This window comes from Marmota marmota, unplaced genomic scaffold, assembly GCF_001458135.2.
Source record: "Marmota marmota marmota unplaced genomic scaffold, marMar, whole genome shotgun sequence".
Lineage (NCBI taxonomy): Eukaryota > Metazoa > Chordata > Mammalia > Rodentia > Sciuridae > Marmota > Marmota marmota.
In genome coordinates, this window is record NW_026000243.1 from 6423189 (window position 1) to 6444329 (window position 21141).

Sequence of the window (21141 nt, forward strand, 5' to 3'; positions counted from 1 at the left end):
GCTGGGTCAAATGGTGGCTCCATTCCCAGCTTTCCAAGAAATCTCCATACTGCTTTCCAAATTGGCTGCACCAATCTGCAGTCCCACCAGCAATGTACAAGTGTACCCTTTTCCCCACATCCTCGCCAGCACTTGTTGTTGTTTGACTTCCTAATGGCTGCCAATCTTACTGGAGTGAGATGGTATCTTAGGGTGGTTTTGATTTGCATTTCTCTGACAGCTAGAGATGGTGAGCACTTTTTCATGTACTTGTTGATTGACTGTATGTCCTCCTCTGAGATGTGTCTGTTCAGGTCCTTGGCCCATTTGTTGATTGGGTTGTTTGTTCTCTTATTGTCTAATTTTTTGAGTTCTTTGTATACTCTGGATATTAGGGCTCTATCTGAAGTGTGAGGAGTAAAGATTTGTTCCCAGGGTGTAGGCTCCCTATTTACCTCTCTTATTGTTTCTTTTTCCAGCACCATTTCTTGAAAATACTATCTTTTCTCCATTGTGTTCCTTTTGCTCCTTTGCCAAAGATCTGTTAGTTACATGTTGGTTACATGTGTGCAGGTCAATTTCTGTTCCATTTTGTCTATTCTTTCACCAGTATCACATTGTTTTGATTACTGTAGTTTCACAGTGAGTCTTAAAATTGAGAAGTGTCAGTCCTCCAACTTTGTTCTTTCAATATATGTTGGCTATTCTGGGTCTTTTTTCCTCTCCATGTAAACTTTAGAATCAGTTTGGTAATATCCTCAAAATTGCTTGCTGGGATTTTGATTGGGATTGCATTGAACCTATGGATAAACGTATGGTTCTTGCTTTTGTAAATGACAAAGATTAAACATGAAGAGGAATTTTAAGGATTGATCTGTTGGGAAGTTTTTAAGAGTGTACTAATGGCCATAGAGATATCTGTGGTGATCCATTAAATTTGAAGATGAAGGCCAAAGCTGTCTTTATTATTAGTTAAGTGTCTCCGAGTTGGGGGGAACATAGACCTTAGGGAAGTGCTCCAGGGTGCCGAGTGTGGGCTTGCTTCAAGAAGAACTTGTTGATCTTGCCTCTATACTCCTGCTGTGGTTCTCATTTCTCCCCTTAAATCCGAATTTCTTGAGTTGCCTAGATTCCCTGTCTCCACATCTTCATATCCCTTCCATTGTAAAATCTACTACATTTGGCCTTTTGCTCCCAAGACCCCAGTGGTCAGAGTTCTTACTTAGGTCATGTGTGATTTTCTAATGCTCAAATCTATTCTTCTAGTTCCTTGCACATCATTGGCAGCAATCTCTTTCCTGAAACTCTTCCACACCCACACTCTCCTAGTTCTCCTCCACACTCTCTAAATCTTCTCCTTTGATTTGCACCTTAAATGTTGGCCCTTTCAGCCTTAATCCTCTGTCTATGGGATAATTCCATTCTTCTCCAAAACTACAGTTATGATCCATTTTACAATGACTCTGAAATTCAGCATCTTCAGTCTGGATCATGCTCTTGGGAGACTGCGTCCATCTGTCCATTAGATATCTTCAGCTGGATGTCCCACAGGGACCTAAGTTTGAGATGATTTTTTTTCTTCCCCTCCTGGGTGCTATTCTCAAATCCTCTTTCCTCATCATGTTTTCACATCCAAATTGCTACCACATGCAGTCAGTTGTTCTTAAATATACCTTCAATTGCTGGTTCTCATATGTCTATCTGGACCCTCATTAATTTTCAATGTTACAGTAGCCTGCCAATTTGTCTCCTGGTCTTTGGTCTCACTGCCTTTTCATCCATTCTTTACTCTGCCCTCAAAGTAATCTTTCTAATATACATATCTGGATACATAACTCTAAAGCTCAAATACATTTAAGGCTCCTGATACACTGCAAGGTAATGTCTAGATTTCCATGCAAGACCCAGGAGGCCTTCATGATTTGCCTGCTTCCTGTTCCTGGATTTATATACTTTGCCTATCCCATCGCACTCCTCAACCCGCACCATGATCCAGCCACACTAAACTATTTGGAGTTCCTTGAATATCCATATAGTTTCAGGTCTAAGATGCTTCTCAGTTGTCTTAAGATACCTGACTTGCCTCACATACCTGCTAGGCTCCAGTGTCTCCATTACTTATTTACATGTCTATGCACTCACCCCCTAGACTATAAACTCTTTAAGAATAAGAACATTTTTCACATTCATCTTCTGTTTCCCAAGAGCCAATCCTGATGCCTGGAAATGTTTGCTGAAGGAACAATGAATAAGTGAATGGGACAAGGTGACAGTGATACCCTTTACTGAGGACAAAAGTGGTGTTGATGTCAGATGAGAGATGGTGAATTATTTTGGGCAGAGGCGTGGGAAGAGCACTGGGAAGAGTCTCCCACACTTTCTCAGCATATCCCATCCTTCTAAATCCAGTCCTTGATTGTGCAGAGAGAGCCTGGGGCAGAGTGGCAGTCAGGACACACACGGGAATGCTGATCCTGCTTCCACCAATTACCTGCCTAAAAGTGGTGGCTGTCATGGGGGCCTGAGATTCCTCATTTTAAACTAAGGAGATTGGGCCAGTGAATCTCTTAGCTCCATTTCCGTTACAACAGTGTGTCTGCTTTTTTCTGTAACAGGGAACAGAATGATACAGAAGAGAGAAATGTGGCTCAGATGTGAACCATATAGAAGGGCAAAGAAATTAGAAGGGAGAGAGAAGAAAGGAGGTATACATGCCGTGATAAAAGTTTGTTATTTTTGTTGTTCTGCAGAAGGCAAGTGAGGGCTGAGGCAAGAGAAAGACATAGTTTGAATTCAAAAAAGGTTTAGGAGCAGATCTGTATGTATGTGGAAAGCACCAATTAAGGATGGATTAAAGAATGAGAAGACTAGGGGTGGGGCAGGGGACAGATTCCACGTGTGTATGATTTTGTTGTGATAAACCCAGCTACTACGTACACCTTTGATGCTTTAATTAAAAAAAAATACGGAGAAAAGGTTAAAATGAGATTGGGTAGAAGAAGAGGAAATTCTTAAAAATTTAATTGGTGAGAAGGATGGTGAACTAGCAGCACAGAAACGGAATGCTGTGATGTTGGTTTTTGTTTTGTTTCGGTGCTAATGTTGTTTGTGGTGGAAACAGCAAAACTTAAAGAGGGGGAACTAAAAGCAGGCTCTCCCCTTCGCTCCCAGACAGCCTGCCCACTTACCTTCAGTGAATAACAAGCAGTTAATGTAGCATGTCAGGCACTGGCCACTGGCTACCTTCCTGGGCTGTACCTTCTGACTAATAGCCAGGTGAATACTGCAGACAAAGAATAAAGGTCAGGTTACAAAGACAACCAGACAGAGCCAAGTTACCATGACCCCACTGTGGGCCATTGTGTCCTTAGCACTTAGGGATTTTACATGAAGATAAAAGAATAAGATAACCCTGACACTCTACAGTCAAGGGGAAAAGAGCCCTGGGTTGGGAAGAAATTGACTTGCACATAGCTCTTCTGGAAACATCTCCAGCAGAGTGAGGTCCCTCTGTCTCTTTGACCTCACTCTCCAGACTGTCTGTTCAAACAAAGTCGAATGAAATGATGTTCCTTTCTGTCCCTCAGTTGAATGAGAGTGTAGACTACATATGTGCTATAATTAATGTACACATTTTAAAGGGGAAGTTGGTGATTTTCAAAGCAAGCCTTAGGGAAGACTGGGTAAAGCAAGGGCTTAGAAAGTTATAACCAGGAACTTTACTCTGCTTAGAAGCCACCTTCATGAGACCCTCAGAAAGCTATGTGGGGTCTTTTTACCTGGTTTATTCAGAACTGAAAGAAAATGGATGAAAACCTGACTACCAAAGATGAATAGAAGTGACCACAGTTAACAGAAGACAAATGAGGTGTTTTGGTTTTAAATTCTACATCTCACATGAATTTACTTCAGGCCATTTACACACACACACACACACACACTCTGTAGAATTCTTTTCAAATCATACCATACCACCTTCAGGCTTATGGCAGATTTGAAATGGAGATCAAGTTGAACAGCAAAGTGGAATGGAAGATCTCAGAACCCTATGTATTAAAATAATAGATGCAAATCACGACATGAACGGTGAGGGAGCAGCAGAAATCTAGCAGGGCCTGAGTGTGGATCCTGGTGGCCTGAAGAGCTCCTGACACCTCAGGAGTGCAGTCCACATGGGCTGAGTCCTGAATGGTCTGAAGCTCCAGATTGAAGAGGTTCTCATGTTGAAAGCCTGGACTCTCTGACTAGGTGGCCAACTGCAGGGCAAGGATTATGTCTGCCTTCCTCGCTTGTGTGTGCCTCAGACAGAAGCTCAATAATACAGGTTGAAGCCAGGCTTAGTGGTGCACACTTGTAATCCCAGTGATTCGGAGGCTGAGGCAGGAGGATCATGAGTTTTAGGCCAGCCTAGGCAACACAATGAGACTCGTCTCAAAAACAAACACACACCACAAAATTACCTACAAGCACATTAAAGGTGCATATAACTGCCAGACCTTCTAGATTCAAATCTTTGGTGGGTGAAGTCTGGGCCTGTTTTTCGTTTCTTGGTTTTTGTTTTGTGGTGCTGGGGATTAAACCCAGGGCACTGCACATGCTAGGCAAGCACTCTGCCACTGAGCTACAGTCCCCAGCCCTGGACCTCTGTTTTTTGTATAGATCACATACTAAGAATAGTTTTACATATGGGAGGAGTTGTAAGAAAAAAAGGAAGAAAAGAAAAGAAGAGGAGGAGGAGGAAAAAGAAGGAAAATCTACAACAGGGATTGCATGTGGCCTACAAAGTCTAAAAGAGATATTGTCTATCCTTTACAGAAAAAAATTGCTGATCCTTTTAGAAAGAGCATAGTCTGGAGGTTAAGAATAGGCACTCACACCTCGGGCATACCTAGCTGTATAACTTTAACTTTCTGTGCCTCAGTTTCTTTATTTGAAAAGTGGCATAATAATAGTAAATATACATGGAGTCTCCCTTGGACCAAAAGTGTTTTGGATTTTGGAATATTTGCATGTACATAATGAGATATCTTGGGGATGAACCCAAGTTTAAACGTGAAATTTAGTTATATTTCATACACATATTAAACATATAACCTATCAATAATTTTATATAATATTGTAAATAATTTTGTGTGAGAGACAAAGTTTGACAGTGTGAAGTTCACTCAGGTTGTCACATGGGAATTAAAAACTTTCAGATTTTGGAGCATTTCGGAGTTCAGATTTTCAGATGAGGGATGCTCAACTTCCACCCCAGGGATTTGTCTTAAGAATTTGTAAAGTGTTTAGAAAAGTGCCTAATGCTGAGTACATGCTATGTGTTTGCTCAGTGGGACCCAAAAGAAATAAAAATATCTCTTTCCCAATTTAAGTTATGTAATATAAATATAAAATATTTCCCCAAATTGTTGAATTCAAGGCAATCAAGATGCAGGAGAACTCTCGCCCTTCTCTGTATTTGTGTAAAAGCAGCACAGAGAGTCACAAAGACAAAAGGTCTTTCTGTGTCCCTCCTCCTTTTTCTCACAGAAAGACTAAATGCACATTCTTTTTACAATGCTTGTTCAGCTCAGGGACGTGGCGCCAGAGGAATCTGCCAGCAGACTTTCGTCCCATAAATTTACCTTCCCACAGTTTTCCTGCCTCTGAGGCCTGGGACTGCTTTCCTTTGTCTTGTTACTTCTCCGAGATTTATTGTTCTTTGTTGAAATACTATTTAAGGCAGCCTTCTAAGCCACTGCCCCAAGTCACTTTTCTCTTCCATGATGAGCATGGCACATGTTAATAATATGTGCTTGTTTTTCTTGCTTGTTTTTCTCTTGTTAATCTCTTTTGTAGCAAGAATCCATTTAAACTGCAAACTTAGAATTAAACAAAAATCGTATTTTCTCCCCTTCAGAAATTAATAATGGTGAGGCTCTATAATGGTGGATTTTGTGTATCCACTTGTCTAGGCCATGGTACCCAGTTGTTTGATCAAATACCAGCCTACACATTGCTATGAAGATATTATTTAGGTGTGGTTAACATTTAAATCAATACACTTTGAGTGAAGCCATTTATCTTCATAATGTGGGTGGGCCCAATCCAATCAGTTGAAGGACTTAAGAAAAACCACTGAGGTCATTCCTGAAAGGGAAAAAAGTTCTTCCTTTGGTCTGCCTTCAAATTCAAGATGGCAACACCAACTCCTGCTTGAATTTCCAGTCCGCCAGCCTGGACTGCAGATTTAGGAGTTGCCAGTCCTTGCTATTGCATAACCCAATTCCTTAAAATCTCTCTCTCTCTCTCTCTCTTTCTCTCTCTCTCTCTCTCTCTCTCTGTGTGTGTGTGTGTGTGTGTGGAGAGAGAGAGAGAGAGAGAGAGAGAGAGAGAGAGTGTGAGGATTCTCCAGAGGAACAGATGCAAAGGGGAGATTTTATATATATTGTTTCTCCCTCCTCCCACCTATAAATAGAAAGATAGATAATGCTACACACCATATATACCATATATATATACCATATATAACTACACAAAATATCTACACATATGTGTAAACTGTCCTGTGATTCTGTTTCTCTGGAGAAGCAGACTAATAGGCCCCAAGTCCCATGCACAGCTACCAGTTTGGGGCTAAAAGGGGAAGAATTTGTGTTTTTCTGCCTTCTTTCCTTCTTTGGTTTGCTTTCTCTCTACCTTTCTTGTTGGGGAACTTTCCTGAAGTGAGGATAATGTTGGACCATCTATGTAAATGATGCACCTGGTAGTTAACTGGAAACTGTAGATAGGATTACCAACTTAAAGTTTTCAGGTGTTGACCTGACCTCTCTCTTTTTTTTTTTTAATTGGAAAAACTGTATTTCTAAGTTGTTTGAAGTGAAGAATTTTTTTTTTAATAGAGAAGAAAAAAATTATTTTGGACTTACAGTTTTAAAAGTTTAGTCCAACTCCAGTGCTCTGGGCTCGAGGTGAGGCAGAACAGCATGGTGGAAGGGTGTGGGGAAGAAAAGCTGTCAGCTCAGGGCAGCCAGGACAGGGGTGGGCACAGACTCTGAAATGAAGGAGCTTATCAGAAATAATACAAGGCATTGACAAGAATTTAAGAACTTAAATTTCTAGAGTAAGAAGTTACTGTTTACCAAGCTCATGAATAAGACAAGAGCCAAAACAACGGTCAAACACATTTAGATCACTGAGAATCCAGACAAGATGCTTGAGTGTGTCTGCTTGAGCATGTTTGCAGGTTTCTCTAGAGCACCACCCAGAAGAACCGCCTGTCGTCTGCTGTTATTCATTCATGTCTTCAGCTTAGTAGGTACTGCCAACTCGATCTGGAAAGTGTACCTATTCACAGTAGTGAATGAGACTGTTATCAGGCTTAACGTTTTGCGATTTAATTGGTGTGACATGGTATTTAGTGGTCATTTTAATTTGCACTTCTCTGTTTATTAGTGAGGTAGGGCATATTTTCACATATTTATTGTTCAGATTTATTTATCTGAGAATTGTCCATGTATGTCCCTTTTCCACTTTTTCAATTTGAGTAGTTCTTACATATTACAAGCAATAATCCTTGTTTTTTGAGTCATAATTATGTTGCCATTTTTTTCAGTTTGTGGTTTTTCTTTTCACGCTGTGTTTTATTAACTCTTTATTTTCTTTTATACGTTTTAAATGTTTCTTTTGAAAGAATTACTACCTGTGCATTATACTTTTCTGTGTATCACATGAGGTGGGCAGTTTCTTTCCCTATGGATAAGCACTCATTAAATAGCCAATCTATTTTTCACTGGTTTGTAATGACACTTCTATTTTGTTCCAAGCTTCTATGTGTTTTTAGGTCTGTAGTGAGCTTCATTTCACTTCACTTATTTTTCATCTATTTTTGTGACGATACATGCTCATTTAATTGGTAAGATTAATTCTTCCCTACAGCCTCTTCATTTATGCAATTGTTTTGTATTTTTTAAAATTTGAAATTTAAAGTTAGTTGATCTAAGTTACCTGAAAAAAAGCATTGGCAATTTGAAATTGTATTGGATCTGTACATTAATTTGGAGAATATAGTCTTCTTTTTAAAGTTCTTTTTAATAATTTAAAAATATTTTCTCTATAACATCAGCTGCATCAATATTATAATCATTCCTTGATATTTTATAGTTTTTGCTGATGTCTTAAGCAGTGTCTTTTTTTAGTTGTATTTAATTTTTAAATGATATTTTTCATTCTTAAATTATTGGCCCATAAAAAGTGAGAAGGTTTACTTTGGCTCACAGTTTTGGAAGTTTCAGTCCATAGTTCATTGGCTGTTCTTTTGGGGCTGTGGTGAAGCAGCATATAATGGTGGGAGCACAGGACAGAGGAAGCTGCTCACCTTGTGACAACTGGGAAAGCAAAACAGAGGGAAGGAAGAGGAGTTGAGTCCTCAAATCCCCTTCAAAGGCACACTCTCGATGGCCTATGTTCCCTCCACTGGGCTCCACCTCCTAAAGGTTCTGCTACCTTCCAGCAGCACCATGGGCTCGGTAACAAGATTTTAACACATGGACCTTTAGTGGACATTCCAGATCCAAACTATAGCAGGGACTGTTTGAGAGGCTACACACCCAACTAAAATTCTATTAATATGGGAGATGTGGAGAAGGGATTTTAAAGAAGATTGCCACTCTGACCTCCTTGACACCAAAGGCTTTGCTATTCATCCATCTTATGGAATGTCGTTTGCTGACTATACAGTGCACCAAAAAACCTTAGAACTGTGTGCACTGGTTGTTTGGTTTATCTGACATAGTTGCAAAAAATCAATTCAAGTTTCTGCAAGGCATCACAGAGCTTAATATGATTCTGTTTGTTCAAAACTTGATGCTTTCTTGTGGGATTAGGCCCCAACTTCCTTAATAAGACTCCTTTGGCACAAGAATTCAAATCAAGTATCAATAAATGGGATGGACTCAAACTACAAAGTTTCTTCTCAGCAAAGGAAACTGTGAGGTGAATAGAAAGCCTACAGAATGAGAGCAAATCTTTACCCCTCCACATCAGAGCACTAATCTCTAGGGTATATAAAGAATTCAAAAAGTTAAACACCAAAAAAACAAATAACCCAATCAATAAATAGACACTTCTCAGAGGATATACAATCAATCAACAAATATTTGAAAAAATGTTCATTATCACTAGCAATTAGAGAAATGTAAATCAAAACCACTCTAAGATTTCATCTCACTCCAGTCAGAATGGCAGCTATTATGAAGACAAACAACAATAAGTGTTGGCAAGGAGGTAGGGAAAAAGGTACACTCATACAATGCTGGTGGGACTGCAAATTGGTGCAGCCAGTATGGAGATTTCTTGGAAAATTGGGAATGGAAACACCATTTGACTCAGTTATCCCTTTTCTTGGTGTATACCCAAAAGACTTAAGAATAGCATACTACAGAGACACAGCCACATCAATGTTTATAGCAGCACAATTCACAATAGCTAAACTGTGGAACCAACCTAGATGCCCCTCAATAGATAAATGGATAAAAAATGTGGCATATATACACAATGGAATATTACTCAGCAATAAAAGAGAATAAAATCATGGCATTTGCAGGTAAATGGATGGAATTAGAAAAGATAATGCTAAGTGAAATTAGCCAATCCCATAAGACCAAATGCCAAATGTTTTCTTTGATATAAGGAGGATGATTCATAGTGGGATAGGGAGAGGGAGCATAGGAAGAATAGATAAACTCTAGATAGGGCAGAGGGGTTGGAGGGGAAGGGAGGGGACATGGGGTTAGAAATGATGGTGGAATATGATGATCATTATTATCCAAAGTACATGTATGAAGACACAAATTGGTGTGAATATACTTTGTATACAACCAGAGATATGGAAAATTGTGCTTTATATAGTTAACATGAATTGTTATGTATTCCACTGTCATATATACATAAAAATAAAAATAAACTTGATGCTGTTTTGCTCAAACTCAATGAATCCTTGTTTGCTTTGATTTTGCTGTGAGAGTGTCAATCAACCCAGGGTTTTTTCTTCAAATGGAAATTGAGGGGATACAAATCTGAAAGTTGTCTTTTAAGAAGGTATTTTATTTAGCCAAAATTTCTATGACCCTATTTTGAAAAATTCTAGCCAATCCAAAGAATCAGTTCTTCTCATCTTTCATATTCATAGAGAAAAAGCAGATTTCAAACACAAAGGATGGAAAATATGATGAGGAAATTGTGGATATTTAGTTTGAAAAAAGGAAAAAGAGTGGGTTGAAGCATGGCAGTTGTCTTCCAATGTCTGAACACTGCATGTAAAAGATTGGATGCTGTGGGGGAGACCAGAGATTAGAACTAGGCTTATGGGGTGGAAGGGAACTGAATGGTGGGATAATTGAAGTAAACTAATCAGGGTAGGTTGACCTGTATAACATATCCTTAAATGTTAGCACCTTGATAACAAATACAAGATTTATTTCTTGTCATAGTCACAGTTCAATGGGGGTGTTAATGGCTAGGTATTTTTCCTGCAAATGATTTTACAAAATGTCAGGGGTATTTCATATAGAAAATTGTCTTTCATCATCCCAGAGATTCAAGGAACTCCTCTTTAAGGGGAAATTTTATTGTCACACTCTTAATTATTACTAGTGAACTTTCATTATCAGGTGAAAAGTTGGTTCTTTTTTTAATTTTTAAATTTTATTTATTCTAATTAATTATAGATGACAGAAGAATGTAATTCAATTCATATCACAAATAGAGAATAATTTTTCATGTCTCTGGCTGTACACAAAGTAGAGTCTCACCATTCGTGTTTTCATACATGTACTTAGGGTAATGATGTCCATCTCATTCCATCATCTTTCCTATCCCCATTCCCCCTTCCCCATCCCTTCCCTTTGCCCTATCTAAAGTTTGTCTATTCCTCCCATGCTACCCCCATCCCCATTATGAATTAGCATCCTTATGTCAGAGAAGACATTTGGCATTTGGTTTTTTGGGATTGGCTGACTTCACTTAGCATTATATTCTCCAAACTCCATCCATTTACCTACAAATGCCATGATTTTATTCTCTTTCAATGCTGAGTAATATTCCATTGTGTGTGTGTGTGTGTGTGTGTGTGTGTGTATAACATTTTCTTTATCCATTCATCTCTGAAGGGCATCTAGGTTGGATTCACAATTTAGCTATTGTGAATTGTGCTGCTATAAACATTGATATGGCTGTGTCCTGGTAGTATGCTGTTTTTAAGTCCTTTGGGTACAAACCAAGGAATGGGTTAGTGGGGTCAGAAGCCTACCAACCAAAAAAAGCCCAGGACCAGATGGATACACAGCTGATTTCTACAAGACTTTTAAAGAAGAACTAATACAAATACTCCTCAAATTGTTTCATGAAATAGAAAAGGAGAATTTCCAAACTCATTCTATGTGGTCAATATCACCCTGATTCCAAAACCAGGCAAAGACACATCAAAGAAAGAAAACTTCAGACCAATATCTCTAATGAACATAGATTCAAAAATTCTCAATAAAATTTTGGCCAATTGAATACAAAAACACATCAAAAAGACAGTGCACCATGATCAAGTGGGGTTCATTCCAGGGATGCAAAGTTGGTTCAACATACAGAAATCAATAAAAGTAATTCATCACATCAATAGACTTAAAGATAAGAATAATATCTAGTGTTTTGAACATGAAGGGGTGCTGTATTTTGTTTATTACTTTTTCTGCATCTATTGAGATGATAATATGATTCTTATTATAATATGATTCTTATTATAATATGATTCTTATTATCATCTCAATAGATGCAGAAAAAGTAATAAACAAAATACAGCACCCCTTCATGTTCAAAACACTAGAAAAAACTAGGGAGAACAGGTACTTATCTCAACATTATAAAAGCTATCTATGCTAAGCCCTAGGCCAACATCATTCTAAATGGAGAAAAATTGAAAGCTTTCCCTCTAAAATCTGGAACAAGATAGTGATGCCCTCCTTTACCACTTCTATTTAACATGGTTCTTGAAACACTGGCCAGAGCAAGTAGACAGATGAAAGAAATTAAAGGGATACAAATAGAAAAAGAAGAATTCAAATTAGCACTATTTGTTGATAATATGGTTCTATACCTAGAAGACCCAAAAAATTCCACAAGAAAACTTCTAGAACTAGTGAATGAATTCAGCAAAGTAGCAGGATATAAAATCAACACCCATAAATTAAAGGTATTTCTGTATATCAGTGACAAATCCTCTGAAAGAGAAACGAGGAAAACTACCTCATTTGCAATAGCCTCAAAAAATATTTGGGAATCAGTGAAAGAAGTGAAAGACCTGTACAGTGAAAAACTATAACACTAAAGAAAGAAATTAAAGAAGACCTTAGAAGATGGAAAGATCTCCCTTGTTCTTGGAAAAGTTGGTTCTTAAAGACTCAGTCAGCCATTAAGAGCATAAGAAAATACCACAAAGGGGAAGTTCATAGGAGTGGAAATGGTTACTTCCATTTTAATAAGTGATTTATACTATAGATATAAATTATTGTATAATTTATATAATATGTATTATATATCACAATCTATTATAATCTATTCTATATTATTTATATAATATTACTATGTTGACATATATACATTATTTATACTGATATATTAATAAAAATAATATAATTGACATATTAATCATAGTAATCATCAACTACATGTTATATTAGCATTGATTATTCATTATGCTAATTATAATAAATTAGCATAATGGATAATCAATAAAGCATCAGTTATTCATTATACTAATTAGAATGAATTAGTATACTAATTATGATGAATTAGTATTATGAATAATCAATAATATATTATTTTATATATTATGTAATTGATTATAATAGTTAATATCTATATATTATATAATAAAATTATTATGTATATTATATTTTATATAATATATAATTATATAATATATATTTATCATAATAATTATATCATAATAAACTATGTTATATATAATTATATCTGACATATAATCATATATAATAATTATGATAATCATATATTACAATATATAATTGATTATACCATATTATTTAAAAGAATTATTATATTTTACCTGTGTTTTAAAATGCATTAATTCTTTCATTCATCCAATGGGTGTTTATTTAGCTTTCAGTTGTGCCAGTCAGCCAGAACATTAAGTACTAGAACTTAACATGAGTAAGACAGCTCTTTTCCCAAGGAGCTCTTAGTCTAGTACAAGGATAGAAGCATGTAAAAAAAGATGGGTTAGAAATTGGTATGTAGAATGCTAGAGCACAAAGGGCCACATGATGGTTTCTGACCAGGGGATCAGGAGGCTGGGATCTGTATAGGTTCACAGAAGGGGACATGGTTGAGCTGAGTCACAAATCTTATCTAAGTCTGTCATCTCCAGGAGGTAGATGTTACTCCCAACATTCAGACAAAGAATCCAGGGTTCAGTGAAGCCATGTGACTCATCCACACAGAATTGGGCGTAGACCCTGGCCCCTGCACTTTCTGCTCTTCTACACTTCCACTCAGGTCATACAGGTGGCTAAACGGAAAGTACACAGCAGAGTTACAGAGCTTGAACTTAGAGTTCCTTTGATAATACTGAAATCTGCCTCTGATTCCCTCTTTACCTGGTTAGTTCAGTTCCTTCTCAGGACAAGGCAAATGAAGCTCTCTTTTGAGAGGACAGGCTCTTTTGGTTTCTAATGTGAATTCAGGCTGCCCCTTCACCATCACTTTGCTCCCCCCCCACACTTCTGGTGTTCCCATTAGTCTATTTGGCTAGGATTCCACCTTCTCTATAACGTCCTTCCTCCAAGGTCCAGGCACGCCTGAGTCTTGAGAACCAGCTCCTGCTCTGACCTTACTACTTCCTGAAATGGACTTTGGTTGTTTCCTAGTTGGTGAATCTTACCCCGTGCTTCCTCTTCCAGTCTGTGAGCTGTACACTCTCCACTTCTCAGTACTTGGGTCAGGGCTATGCCCATGCACTGGGCTCCTTAAAGTAATGCTAATGGAGTTAAGTTTTTTTTCTTTTATCCTGGAGACATAAAGGGCAATGTCCTTTTCTTCTGATGTTTTATAATATACTCACTAAGCAAAATATGAAGTTGGCAGCTACAGTGAGTTCCTCATTGTGATGTATATGCATACATATTCAAGTCATCCGAATAATGAAATCCAGCAGTCTAGAATCCATAGCTCTAGAAGGTGTTTCCTAAATCTGTGGTCCATGAGGACTATTAGGGGAGATTAAAAAATACAGATTCCTGGGCTTTGTCTCAGATGTAAGGAACTGGGAGCCGAGAACTGAGGAAATCCATGTTTTCTTAACGAGATCCACAGATTATTGGGATGGTGGGCGGCAGTTAAGTTATGGTTCCAAACTATGGGGAGGGTTTGGGTAACTAGTGATGGGAGGGAGAGAGTGGAAGGAAGAGGTTCTCAGAACATCAGCAGTATGAACAAAAGTGTGGATGTGGAGACACACGCTTTACGAATGACTGTCCAAATGGGATAAATGGCTACGAACAAGAGTACAGGAGGTCGAATTGGAAAGATAAGTGGTGACTAAATTGTAACAGATTTCAACTTTATACTGAGAATAGTAGAAACTCCAAGGGAGAATGGGACAAGAAAAAGAGATTCCTGAAATTCTAATAGGCCACGATCTGTTGTCTTTGGGCAAAAAAAATAAAATCCCACTTAAATATGTATCATTTTGAATGGACATAGGTACTGTATGAATCAATAAAATATAACTGTAAGATTTCCTAAATTATAAATGGCTTTTCATTACTTTTAGCAAATCACAAGATTATAATTTATTTTGCATCCTGTGGGAGGCTCTGAAAATTTTAACCAAAAGGTTGAGAAAGTCTCCTGGAAGCAGTGTGTGGGGGGGTCCCTATGCTTTCTGAGTAAAAGACAATGTGTGCTCAGGGTGGACCCAGGAAGGGAGCTGCTGAAGGTGGAGATGCAGTGAGGAGGCTGTTCAAATAGCTCCCCGATGAGCTCATGAGGACCTGGATGGAGGGGAACACAGAGGGTTTGATGTCAGCACCATAGTTGGTGCTTCTTCTATGTGTCAGCTGCTTCCTGTTCTTCTTTTTCACCACATGTTTGTCCTTTTCAGAACTGTCCAAGCCCCCATGTCTGTGTTGAGTTATGTGCCCCCAAGGCAAGAGCTGTGCCTCCTGCTTCTCTTTTATGGAGTCCTGGCAGAGCAGATGATAATAAGGTATTTGATGAATGTGTCTTGCTAATGATGATCCTTCCACATAGGCCTACTCACTAGGAAAGATTCTCCTGAACCCAGAGATCTATTTCTCTGGATCAAATGATAGTCCTGAATGAATGATGGTAGAAGAATGGGCCAAAGAACAGCCTACTAATAACTCAGATCAGATTTAAAGAGGCGGCAATCCTTTAATCCCAGGTGATATTGCTTCCGCTGCAAACCCTGGAGTCCACATCACCATCAGAAGAACCCTGGCTTCAGTCCTCAGCCACCTGACCCCCATAAGGGGTAGGGAACATTAGCTCTTCTAAAAGGGGGCATAATGGGCTGGTTGCTGGGGGTCAGGTGGGGCTGGACACTATAATTTTAGCCACCGCTTGCCTCTGTCTCTTCTAAGAGCAATTGGTATGACCAAGAGGCAGAAAACCCTAATCCTATCTTGGCACAGAGAGAGCTTGATATTTGCCAGGGCTCTCCTACCCAGAAATTCTGTTTTATAAATAGAGGACCTAGTACGCAAGATTGTAGCAAGGGTCACTGAGGCATATTGCATGGTGACAAAGTGATGGAATTTCCAAGGGGGAGGGGAATTTTTGGCACCAGATGTAGGCTTCCTGTCTCAGGCAAGACTGTACTGTGGGCTGATCTGGCTTCTTTCCACGTCATCTACACTTTTACTTAGTGAAGGAAATTAAGCATGTGGGTTGAAAATTTAAGTTGAGTTTTTCATTGATCCCCAAAGTTGGGAGCTCTTGGGTAACTGAAATTAATGTGTGTATACATACAAATGCATTAACTCCTAAGTATACACTATGGGTAACAATGGCTATAAATCCCATAACTATGAACTTCTCCTTGCATTTTGATAACTTCCCATATTATGAATACTCTTTTCCCAATGTAGAAGCAAGAAAATTAACAATTGCCGAGCTTATGTAGGTAGAGTAAAATAATATAGTCAGATTCTGGCAATCAGACACTCCTTCATGGGACTTGGATTTGGAAGTAAGCAATGTGAGGAAACAGCCACACAAGAGTGATCAGTCTTGAAACAGGTGTGGTTGAAGAGGTCCCTATCTTTGGGAGTGGCAAAGGTGGAGTTTCAAATATCCAGTAAACTGTTACAAGACCAAGGGTTTGCACATTTTTTTTCTGGCTACCTATTTACAGAGTCTTGCTCTCTTGGCCTCCAGGAGAATCTATGAGTTACCTAATATTCTTAAGTTTTTCTTCTTAAGTTGATAGAATAGATCCTGCTATTTGCACCTAAAGACCCTGACAGATGCATTATTGATACTTGGAAAGGTGACCAACAACAGCTCCTCAAGGAAATGGAGACTTGCTGATTGGAAATCTGAAATGCCTGTGTTTGAAGGCAAGGCAATGATTTTCAATTAGCATTAAGGGATGGGATTCTGGAAGCCTATGACAGACAGTGATGAAACATTACCTAAATTTTCACGTGACTGATCTGTTCAAGGCTTTGGTGGCCTCCCACAGGGAGGGGCTGAGGAATGCAAGTACTGTGAATTGAACTTTCTGCTTTTCACTCTGTTGGGAGTTTTGTTTTTGTTTATTTGTTTGTTTGTTTTTTGGTGCTGAGATTCAAACCCAGACTTTCATGCATGCCCTCTACCATAGAACTGGACCCCAGCCCTTCTTCTATGAGTTTTAAAGGAAAAAAAAAAGGATAAGTCAAAAGTTAAAAATTTTAGCTCCTCAGACTATCCTATAATCAGATAGCTTCTATTGTCCCTGTTGTAGCCACAAGGCTGCAATAGCTAAAAATCCAACTCCGAGTGTAATGCTGAATTATAAGATAGGTTGAATTCATATGAATGGTCACTGACTGAGAGTGAGATACAAAAAATTAGTTTGGGGATTGTTATGTGAATGGGCACTGACTGAGAGTGAGATACAAAAAATTAGTTTGGGGACATTTGAGAGCACATCAATTCCCAAGTCTCAACAGGAGGAACCCTTCTTTCCTTCTTCATCAAAGACAGTTTTTTTTTCCTTGATGGAATATCTGTAATTACCTTGTTAAAGGATTTAATGGTTGTGGAAACCAATTTTTCCCCATGTACTATATTAAGCACTTTCCTGATCTATCCCTAAAATCAGATATGAGGATATGCAGAGGATATTACAAAGTCAATATAAGGATTTTGCTAATTTATATTGTCAAAAGCCAGGAAATAAGCAGTATAATGGATAAGGGGCAGGATGAGAATGGAGGGGGAGAAATAAAATTTTAGATTTGATTAAATTCATTAATATGAACTCACTTCATAAAGATTTTGAATAATGTACTGGTTGAAATAGATAGTAGTGATTTTAATGGTTTTTTTGTTTAGTTTGCTAAAACTTAGTCTAGTAGGATCTATGCCAAATTGAAACTGAGATGCTAAATAGCATGAGAAAAATGTGGATAAGAAGAAATCCTACTAGTTCAGCAAGAAAAAGAATGTTGTAGTAGATTTAATGTGTGACCCATTTACACAACCATTAATATGTCCTTGAGAGCCCAAATGCACTCCATTTCCTAAATCCCTGAGATATAACCTCAGAGAAGGGAGCCTGATGTATTGGTGTATTGTAGCAGCTGTTTTCTGTAGGCTGAGGAAGATACAACCATAGAAAGCAACTCTCTCATTGAATGGGGATGATGGGGATACTATGGAGGCTAAGGTCAAGTAGCAGCACTTAACCAACGGAGGCAAGGTTGGCATATATACCAGTCAAGGTTCAATAGCAAATAATGAAGACTTTGATTTCTGGCCAGAATGGAACATCAAGGACCAGTTTGCCATCCCACCAAAAATATCTAAAAAATGAAACAAAATGTAAGAAACAATGAGCTTAAAAATTGAAAATCAAGTGATGATAAGTAATTCTTAAAAATGAGAAATTAATGGAAATGGGGAGTGTCCTATGATTGCATCAACTTACAGTATAGAGAGAGCTTTGGTGGAAGTCTCCCTTGGGAAAGGGAGGGAGAAACCAAGAAAAATTTGAAGATGTCCCTGAGTTGAGAAGACACAGCTGGAAGTGTAGGGAGAAGATGAGTTGAGTTTGTAAAGGAAAGTACCAAGAGAAAAGAGCACATTGGAGGGAAAGACCTTTGCAGATCTACAAAGGATCCCTCTGAGTCTTCACCAGAATAAAGGTTAGTGAATGCATGTGAGTAAACTACTAAAGAACAGTGGAGGGGCAGCGGGGACAGGAATCCTACAAAAGGATGAGAGAGGTCAACGTTCAGAGCTAACACAGGGGCAACAACAGATTCTATTCCTGTCTGCCAAAGTGGAAAACTTCATAATTCATGTGTTTTCAGATATTCAGAAGGGTTTTTCTTCAGTAATGGGGAAAAATCTATTCTTAGATTAAATGCTGCTCTGATACCACCAGATTAAGGTGAAAGCAAAACTTGGGATCATGGGGCTGGGGATATGGCTCAAGCGGTAGCGAGTTAGCCTGGCATGTGAGCTGCCCGGGTTCCATCCTCAGCACCACATACAAACAAAGATGTTGTGTTTGCCAAAATCTAAAAAAAAACCAACTTGGGATCAGATTAACTGAATTTCAGAACAAAGCTACAGAATATTTATAGAAATATAAAACTATACTGCATCAAATAAAACATGAAATGTATGGCATTCAGTCAAAACTTACCAGTTGTAGTCATTATAATAGTCACAATATCTGAGATGAGAAATTCACTGAATCAGATTAATAGCAAGTCAGACATTTCAGAAGAAAAGGATGACAAACTTTAAAACATGGAAATAGAAACTATCCAAGATAGCTTAACATTAAAAGAAGACTGAAAAACAAAACCAAACCAGAACCTCAGGGAGCAATGGGAAAACTTCAAACAGAATGATATATGTATAATTGAGCCGCTGAAGGAAAGGAATGGGTGTGCAGCAGGAGAAAATGGCTAGAAACTTTCCTTATGTTTTTGATAAAAACATTAAGTCCATCGATCCAAACATATGAAGGAAACTAAACCAAAGCACAAGGCACACTATGGTTAAGTTAATCAAAACATGATAAAAATAAGATTTAAAAGATGCTTCATTATATACAGATGAACAAAGATAACAATAGCAGATTTCTTGTTACAAATGAGAGCGGAGCAGTGTATTTGAAATATTGACAAGAAAACAAAACAATTCAACATAGAACCTTTCAATTCTACTCTCAGCAAATAAACTCTCTTTCAAAAATGACATTTTAAGATCTCTAAAAGCTGAAAGAATTTATTACCAGCAAACCTGTCCTTCAGGCACACACAAAAATGAGGCCTGCTGAATACCAGGATCTACACGAAGGAAGGAAGTACACTGGAAATGGCAGCCTCACAGATCAATAAAAATATTTTTCTTATTGCTTAAGTGTCTTTAAAGGATCAGTAGAGGAAGGAACCTGAGGGAGACAGGGAATGCTGGGTGTTGATATTGGTAAAATTATACTTTTATATTGTGTGCATGTACAGATGTGTAACAACAAATCCCATCGATATGTACAGTTATGATGCATCAATAAAAATATGTGGAAAAAAGAAGATAATTGACAATGTGGAGCTGAGGATGTAGCTCAGTGATAGCTGCATGCTTTGCTTAGTAAGTACAAGGTGCATATACTTTTCTTTCCCAGCAATCCCCGCCCCCCCACAAAAGAGATGCAAAACAAAAATATAATGTATTTCAGAGTTTACAATATATCTATTAAATCATGTGTAACTAATTAAAACAATTAAAACAATATATCTATTAAAAAATTTTGGATGCCAAATGAAAATTTGGATCTATACACATGACTAAAGAGCACTGGAAATGGTAACTGTGTGGATAAGTAAAAAAGGTATTTTCCCCTTATTTTTAAAACCCTTAAAAAGGTAATGGACTAAGCAAAAATAATAACAATGTGCTGTGGAATTTCTAACATGTATGGGGAAAAATGTATGACAAAAATAATTTATAAGGCCAAGAAGAGGGAGATGAAAATAAAGTTCTTACAATTTGTGTGAAGTAGTAAAATGGTATTTGAAGGTAGACTGTGTAGTAAGTTAAAGAGGTGTACTACTTGCCTTAAAGAAACCCCTAAAAAACAATAAATCGGGCCCAGGGATAAAGAACCCGCAGAAACTGCTTCTCGGTCCGGGTCCTGCTGAATACTGTGGAGGTAAATACCAAACGAGCCTTCATAGGCAGTGGCAACAGGACAGAGACGGGGCTTGTGAGGGCCGGTCAGGACTCACCCGTTGCTTTGGTCATCCGACAAAGGGAACGAAATGCTGCCATTCGCATGGGATACCAACATGGCAGAGATCTGATGTCATCAGAAAGCGGTGGAGGACAGAACTTCATCGATACCAGCGGCGACAGAAACAGTTGGTCTCCTGGTAAAGAAAGTGAGTCACAAACACTCGAGTCTCTCTCACTTTGTCATCAAGCCAGAGGGGCAGAGCAGAGCCGCCGCTTGCGCCCGGAACAGGCTCAGCGGCCTGCTGGCGTGGTAGTCACTTAACCCCAATTGGAGTAGGGGCAGAGCAGAGCCGCCACCCACGCCCGCAAGGTAGGCAGATCTGCGACCGACCTGCAGGACAGGCCCAGCGGCCCGCGGGCGTGGTAGGAGGGGCAGGCTGAGCCGCCGCCCGCACCTGCAAGGTAGGCAGACCTGCGACCTACCGGCAGTACAGGCCCAGGGGTCCGCGGGCGTGGTACACACGTCACACCAAGTGGAGGAGGGGCAGAGCATAGACACCGCCCGTGCCCGCAAGGTAGGCAGACCGCCACCTGACCCTGCAAGGGAGACTTTTCAACTATACAAGAGCAATATAAATATATAGGGGGCGGGAAATTTTCAAAAACACAACAGTTTCACCAAGCAGAAAGAAA

At 38.7% G+C, this 21141-nt stretch overlaps 1 pseudogene; it reads left to right on the forward strand.

Moving 5' to 3' along the window:
• Positions 1–8414: 8414 nt before the first annotated feature.
• The window catches only part of LOC107153549, a 44149-nt pseudogene continuing 31422 nt past the window's right edge, over positions 8415–21141 (forward strand).